Source organism: Mauremys reevesii, linkage group 4, assembly GCF_016161935.1.
Source record: "Mauremys reevesii isolate NIE-2019 linkage group 4, ASM1616193v1, whole genome shotgun sequence".
In the NCBI taxonomy this organism is placed as follows: domain Eukaryota; kingdom Metazoa; phylum Chordata; order Testudines; family Geoemydidae; genus Mauremys; species Mauremys reevesii.
Genome location: NC_052626.1, coordinates 70,747,538 through 70,754,884, shown reverse-complemented (window position 1 = coordinate 70,754,884; position 7,347 = coordinate 70,747,538). Strand labels below are relative to the sequence as shown.

The following is a 7,347-nucleotide window of genomic DNA, read 5'->3' as shown; positions in this document are numbered from 1 at the left end:
TTCATCATTTAGCATTAAGGCATTCCCTGGGAAATATCCCACCCTCTGACTTCATCACCTCAACCAAGCTTTACAATCATCATTGATGTGTACAGTATTAAATTGTTTGTTTAAAACTTATACTGTGTGTGTGTGTATTGTGGCAAACCCAGGACAAATGGCTACAAAGGGAGGGGTAGTAATTAGTCCCAGGGGGTTAAAAGGCCTCTCTCTATCCACTGAGGAGAGAGAGCCATGGGGAAATAAGGTTCAGCTGGAAAAGGAGTTACCAGGGAACTAATTAGGTTCAGCTGGCCCCAAATACTGGAGACCTTTTTAAACCCTTCCTGGTGTGGAAGCAGGGGGGAGAGTGAGAGAAGCTGCTAGCAAGTTAGGTGCAGTAAGGCTCTGAACCCTTCCAGCAAAGAAGGCTGCACTCTGTCCCCAGAAGGGGAGAAAACCAGCACAAGGGACTGACTAAGAGAAGGATCAGCCAGACCCTGTGCTACCTGGAAGGATTTGCTTTGCCCAAGCTGGTGTCTCCAAGGCTAAAAAGGACAGCCTGCTGAGGAGAAGCAGGTACTTTGCCACTGTGTGTGTGTATATATATATATATATATATATATATATGTGTGTGTGTATATGTCTTTTGTCTGCTGAAAAAAAGTTCCCTGGAACCTAAACCCTCCCTCCCCCATTTACATTAATTCTTATGGGGAAATTGGATTTGCTTAACATTGTTTTGCTTAAAGTTGCATTTTTCAGGAACATAACTATAATGTTAAGTGAGGAGTTACTGTAGTCTCACCCTATTTCATAGATGGGTAAACTGAGCTACAGAGATGGTATGTGACTTGTCTAAGGTAAGATTAATGGCAGAGGTGGGAATGGAATCCAGGAAACAGCCTCCAGTCACCTTCTGTAATCAGTAGGCAACAGTATTGGTGCTAACAACTTTGACAGCTCCCACCCCTGTAGTCTTCAGGACTTTCCCTCGTTGTGGGTGAACCTCCATGTCCTTGTCCTTCCACCTTTTAATCTTTCCTTATTTATAGTCCAGTCTACTCATCAGACTTCATTGCTTTTAAATATGCCCCCAACCTTGCCCAGTCAACAGCTACATTGGCGACATCCAGGGTCCCAAGGGCTGCATCCAGTGTGAATTAAAATATAGCAGGTTATCACCCTGCCTTTTTTATATCTGAATTAATTCAGTGGCTTGTTAGAATTCATGAAGTGAATTGGACATTTCAATCCATATATAGCATATTAGCCCTTTCATTGAATGGTTTGGCCACGCCACGGGCTCTTCTACAGACACACAAGATCAGCATTCAGGCTACTGCAGTTGAGAACCAGGCACTGATGATGTTGTTAAGAAAGAGGTTCTAGCTGTCATCTCTCATGGCAGTTCTTGCTGCTGATACAGCATTTCCCACTCTTGGAAAAGCTGGTCAATCCTTCATCTTCTGGTTGGCCTGGCTTTTGAGCTGGCGGCTATGTATGTTTCCCTGCATTCACTTGAAAGGACATAAACTCATAGAAGTCTGTGTAACAGTCTGTCTAGGATTCTTCAGCCTCCTCTCCCCTCACATCAGTTCACTATTCTTGGCCACGGATTTAGGATCAAAAGGATTTCTTTTAGGCCATGCCCTGCCAATTTGCGCATTTCTGTGTGTTCCCATGGAATTGTTTATAAGATGTCCTGTGTAAAAGCTTTCCTCTTTTTGCCATTTCACAAATTGGCAGGCAGTATGTGTACTGACAAGTCTCTTTTATAAAATTGAAGTTTTTTTTAATAAAGCAGATGGCAGTATTCTTTGTCTCGAATATAGAGCTGCAGTTTGCGGAGACTATAGTTCCCAGTGAGCAATGAATGCTTCATTTTCATCCAAGAGATGGCTCCTTAGATCACAATGGAGCATCTCTAATCTCCATCCTCTGTTCCTCTGTATTAAACATGAGGTGGCTGCACACTACACTGGGCCTGTAGGCTGCCTATGGGCATGACTGTATTAGAAGAAATGAAAGCACTACTTAATATTTAATGATCTCCTAAGTGCACATTGCGCACATTGGCAACAACCTTCATCATCCCTTATCTGTCATTAGTTTCTGTGGTAACCACTTACGGTACTTTGGCAAGTCTTTTTGGCTGAGCTCAAAGATTTGCACTTATAAAACCTATTCTGCCCATTATTTTAACAAGCTGTCTTTTTTTTTTTTTTATAAATACAGAGATTCAGATAGAAACAAAGACAATATAACCAAAACCCAGAAATGACGTGTGTGGGGGGGGGGGAGATAGGTGGGGTCACGTCCTCCCCCGATTTCTGCCAGGGTTTATATGCCCTGCTCTGAACCACACTGCATACCGCCAGAACCTTTAAATTGTGCCCCCTGGTATCAAAAGTTACGCATCATCTTTGGCAAAATGCATGCAGCAAGTCTTGTGCCAATCACTGTGGCCCAGATTTTTTTTAAACATATTTAAGCACCTAACTTGTTTGTGACAATATGTGGAAGATGCACTTGAATCATCTCACTTATCAATGTGTATTTCTTCGTTTGTTCACTTTGAGCTTCACCAAACAAGTTTCAAATAAAGTTGCTATCAATCTTGCTGTGTGTATGTGTATTTTTGATATAAATAGTGATTTCATCGACATGGACGGACAAATAACACATGTTAGTCTAAGTGTCTTAATCATTCAATAGCTGTAAAAGTCCATAAGGGAACCAGGGAATCCTTGCCAAAAGGTGCAGCCTGGATGTATGTGCTCTACACCTTTCAACTGGCTGCAGCGGCAATGCAGGAAGTCACAAAAGTTATTAGCCACAATCTGATCACTCCACATCTGAAGCTTTACCTAAAGGTGTCATGGAAAGTCAAAATCAGAGGGCTGAACTGCTGGATGTGTTATGAGCTATATTTGAGCTTGTTCTTGCCACATACTACACCACCTGGAGGTGATATCAAGGTTCCTTAGGGGAACTGTCCATTTGAGATGCCTTGAGCAGAGAAGTGACTTGGTGGATTAAACACATCTTTAAACAGGGATCGATGTAGCATGTCTTGCACCTTAAGGATCAGATTCTGCAAGATGCCTTGATGTCAGGAGGGGTGATGTTGGACAGGACCAGCAGGTGGGCCAGGTTGTCACTCTCCTGGCACCTATTATTATACACCTGAATACCTGCTAGTCTGTGCATTGGCTCCCCAGATAGAACAAGCTAGTTTGCTGATCAGGCTGTTTCCTGTCTTTTTATTTTCAGTGACGTCTTAGTAAGGGATTTCTTGAAAATCAAGATAAGGTCTAGTGTAACACCTACAAACACAGGTTTTGGGTCGTGGTCCAACCTGTATTAATTCAGGAAGAAGTTGAGCTGTTTGGTATAGATAGAAGCGGTATAGATAGAAGCAGTTGGAAACTGTCTTATTTTGTACTAGGTTTAAGTCTCCATTATTTACAATTGTGGGCCATCACTTTCATGTCAGCATTCAGGATTTCTTCTGTGACTGAAATCCTGGTCCCATACTGCCAGACAGATGTAATCTTCATAAACAAAATGCCTGGCAGTGGTGTTGGGAAGGTCATTTGTGAAGAGGTTGAAAAGTGTCAGTGTTAGAACTGAGCCCTGAGGTGGACAGTTGTTTTGGTATCTCCAGGACTGGCAGCCTCTCAGCAATAGATCCAGTCTTGACAACCCACTCGGGTAGGACTAATGACAATTTATACAGCAGGCCTGTATGCCAGATCGTATCATATGCAGCAGTGAGATCTAGGAATACTGCGCCTGTCTTCTGCCTGGCTTCAAAGCCATTCTTGAGGTAGATGGTCAACGCCAGCACTTGATCCTGGCTATGAGATTTGGTTGGAAACCTACTTGATCTACACTCTGGATATTATCAATGGTGGGAGCAATTCTTTGAAGGCTGAGCCTTTCAGATAACTTGCTGCAAGTCAGTAGCCTTTCCCAGATTTTGGCAAGGCTATTACTTTTTGCTCTGCACCTGATCCTAGGTATTTAGTCTCCTGGATGACGCTAGATAGAAAATCTTGCTGTAAGAATCACTGACATGGCCAGTTACTAGTCAGAGGCAGAGTGACCTTAGCATAACATTCCAATGTGCAGGTGTGGAGCCTGCAATTCAGCACGGGCCTGCAAGAAATGTAGATATATGCCTTATTAATGTGATACAAGACCAACCCCCAGAGACCTGTGTGATAGAGGGAGAGGGGTCAATGATGGCTCTTCATCACTATAACAGTCCTTCCAGTGGGCACCCAGACAACTGCAAAATCTAAATCTCACCTGTGTCAGTAGCTTGACATAGTTAAGAATATGAAACGGCTAAGAAGCATGCTATCTTATTCTCCATAGGTCTGGCATCTTATCAGATAAGAAAATATTATTTAGAGATGGTGAAGACCTTATGTCTAGAGGGATGATAGGGACACCATTCCTGCCCATCCTGGCTAATAGCCATTGATGGACCTATCCTCCACTAATTTATCTAGTTCTTTTTTGAATCCTGTTATGGTCTTGGCTTTGACAACATACTCTGGCAAAGAGTTCCACAGACTGACTGTGTGTGAAGAAATACTTCCCTTTGTTTGTTTTAAACCTGCTGCCTATTAATTTCATTTGGTGACCCCTAGTTCTTGTGTTAGGAGGAGTAAATAACACTTCCTTATTTACTTTCTCCACACCAGTCATGATTTTAAGAAAAGATGTGGACAAATTGGAGAAATACCAGAAAAGTCATGATTTTTATAGACCTCTATCATATCCCCCCTTAGTCATCTCATTTCCCAGCTGAAAAGTCCCAGTCTTATTAATCTCTCCTCATACGGAAGTTGTTCCATACCCCTAATCATTTTTGTTGCCCTTTTCTGAACCTTTTCCAATTCCAATTCTTTTTTGAGATGGGGCAACCACATCTGCACACAGTATTCAAGATCTGGGTGTACCATGGATTTATAGAGAGGCAATATGATATAATTATCTATCCCCCTTTGTTAATGATTTTAACATTCTGTTTACTTTTTTGACTGCCACTGCACATCGAGAGGATGTTTTAAGAAAACTATCCACAATGACTCCAAGATCTCATTCGGGATTATGATTATGGCCATTTTGTTGCCCAGTCACCCACTTTTGAGAGATCCTTTTGTAGCTCCTTGCAGTCTGCCTGTTACTGCAGCCGGCCCTCCCCGCGCCTAGCTCACCTCCACTCCACCTCCTTGCCTGAGCAGGCTTTTAGGCACCCCCACAACCATTAGGCACCCTAGGCGGCCGCCTAGTTTGCCTAAATAGTTGCACCGGCCCTGTCCTGGTGACCTATTACTGTTTAGTTTATCAATTTGTTCCAAAACTCCTCTGACACCTCAATCTGGGATAGTTCCTCAGATTTGTCACTTAAAAAGAATGGCTCAGGTTTGGGAATCTCCCTCACATCCTCAGCTATGAAGTCTGATGCAAAGAATTCATTTAGCTTCTCCGCAATGGCCTTATTGTCCTTGAGTGCTCCTTTAGCATCTCGATTGTCCAGTGACCCCAGTGGTTGTTTAGCAGGCTTCCTGCTTCTGATGTACTTAAAATTTTTTTTGCATTACTTTTTGAGTCTTTGTCTAACTGTTCTTCAAATTCTTTTTTGGCCTTCCTAATTATATTTTTACACTTCATGTGCTTGAGTTTATGCTCTTTTCTATTTTCCTTACTAGGATTTAAATTCCACTTTTTAAAGGATGGCTTTTTGCCTCACACTGGTTTTTTTTTACTATGTTGTTTAGCCATGGTGGCACTTCTTTGGTTCTCTTACTATGTTTTTTAATTTGGGGTATACATTTAAGTTGAGCCTCTATTATGGTGTCTTTAAAAAGTTTCCATGCAGCTTGCAGAGATTTCACTTTTTGCACTGTATCTTTTTAAATTTCTGTTTAACTAATTTCCTCATTTCAGTATGGTCTCCCTTTCTGAAATTTAAATGCTACAGTGTTGGGCTACTGTGGAGTTTTCCTCGTCACAGGGATGTTAAATTTAATTATAGTATGATCACTATTACCAAGCTATATTCTATTATTCTATATTCTATTACCAGCTATAGTCACCTCTTAGACCAGATCCTGTACTCCACTTAGTACTAAACCAAGAACTGCTTCTCTTCCCAGAAGCCTCCTACTGCAAGACAAACCCAAGAAAGAAACCAACAGGACTCCACTGGCCATCACATACAGTCCCCAGCTAAAACCCCTCCAACGCATCATCAGGGATCTACAACCCATCCTGGACAATGATCCCTCACTTTCACAGGCCTTGGGTGGCAGGCCAGTCCTCGCCCACAGATAACCTGCCAACCTGAAGCATATTCTCACCAGTAACTGCACACCGCACCATAGTAACTCTAACTCAGGAACCAATCCATGCAACAAACCTCGATGCCAACACAGGACCTAACCAGATCAGCCACACCATCACCGCTTCATTCACTTGCACTTCCACCAATGTAATATACGCCATCATATGCCAGCAATGCCCCTCTGCTATGTACATCGGCCAAACAGGACAGTCCCTATGGAAAAGGATAAATGGACACAAATCAGATATTAGGAATGGCAATATACAAAAACCTGTAGGAGAACACTTCAACCTCCCTGGCCACACAATAGCAGATCTTAAGGTGGCCATCCTGCAGCAAAAAAACTTCAGGACCAGACTTAAAAGAGAAACTGCTGAGCTCCAGTTCATCTGCAAATTTGACACCATCAGCTCAGGATTAAACAAAGACTGTGAATGGCTTGCCAATTACAAAAGCAGTTTCTCCTCCCTTGGTTTTCACACCTCAACTGCTAGAAGAGGGCCTCATCCTCCCTGATTCAACTAACCTCGTTATCTCTAGCCTGCTTCTTGCTTGTGTGTGTGTGTGTATATATATATATATATATATATATATATATAATATATATACACACCTGCCCCTGGAAATTTCCACTACTTGCATCCGATGAAGTGGGTATTCACCCACAAAAGCTCATGCTCCAATACGTTTGTTAGTCTATAAGGTGCCAGAGGACTCTTTGCTGCTTCTCTTCTTGTATGTTCCAGGACTAGCTGCTCCAAGAAGCAGTCATTTAAGGTATCAAGAAACTTTATCTCTGCATCGCATCCTGAGGCGACATGTACCTAGTCAATATGGGGATAGTTGAAATCCTCTATTATTGAGTTTTTTATTTTAATAGCCCCTGTAATCTCCCTGAGCATTTCACAGTCACTATCACCATCCTGGTCAGGTGGTCGGTAATATATCTCTACTGCTATATTCTTCTTATTAGAGCATGGAATTACTATCCACAGAGATTCCAT

General features: G+C 42.2%; 1 long non-coding RNA gene across 1 annotated transcript in view; it reads left to right on the top strand.

Annotated features, from left to right (window-relative positions):
- Positions 1 to 355: 355 nt before the first annotated feature.
- LOC120404770 overlaps positions 356 to 7,347 on the top strand; it is a 28,210-nt gene continuing 21,218 nt past the window's right edge. The window contains exon 1 of the long non-coding RNA XR_005598166.1: positions 356 to 558. This is a non-coding gene — a long non-coding RNA (uncharacterized LOC120404770). The remainder of the gene's footprint in view (positions 559 to 7,347) is intronic.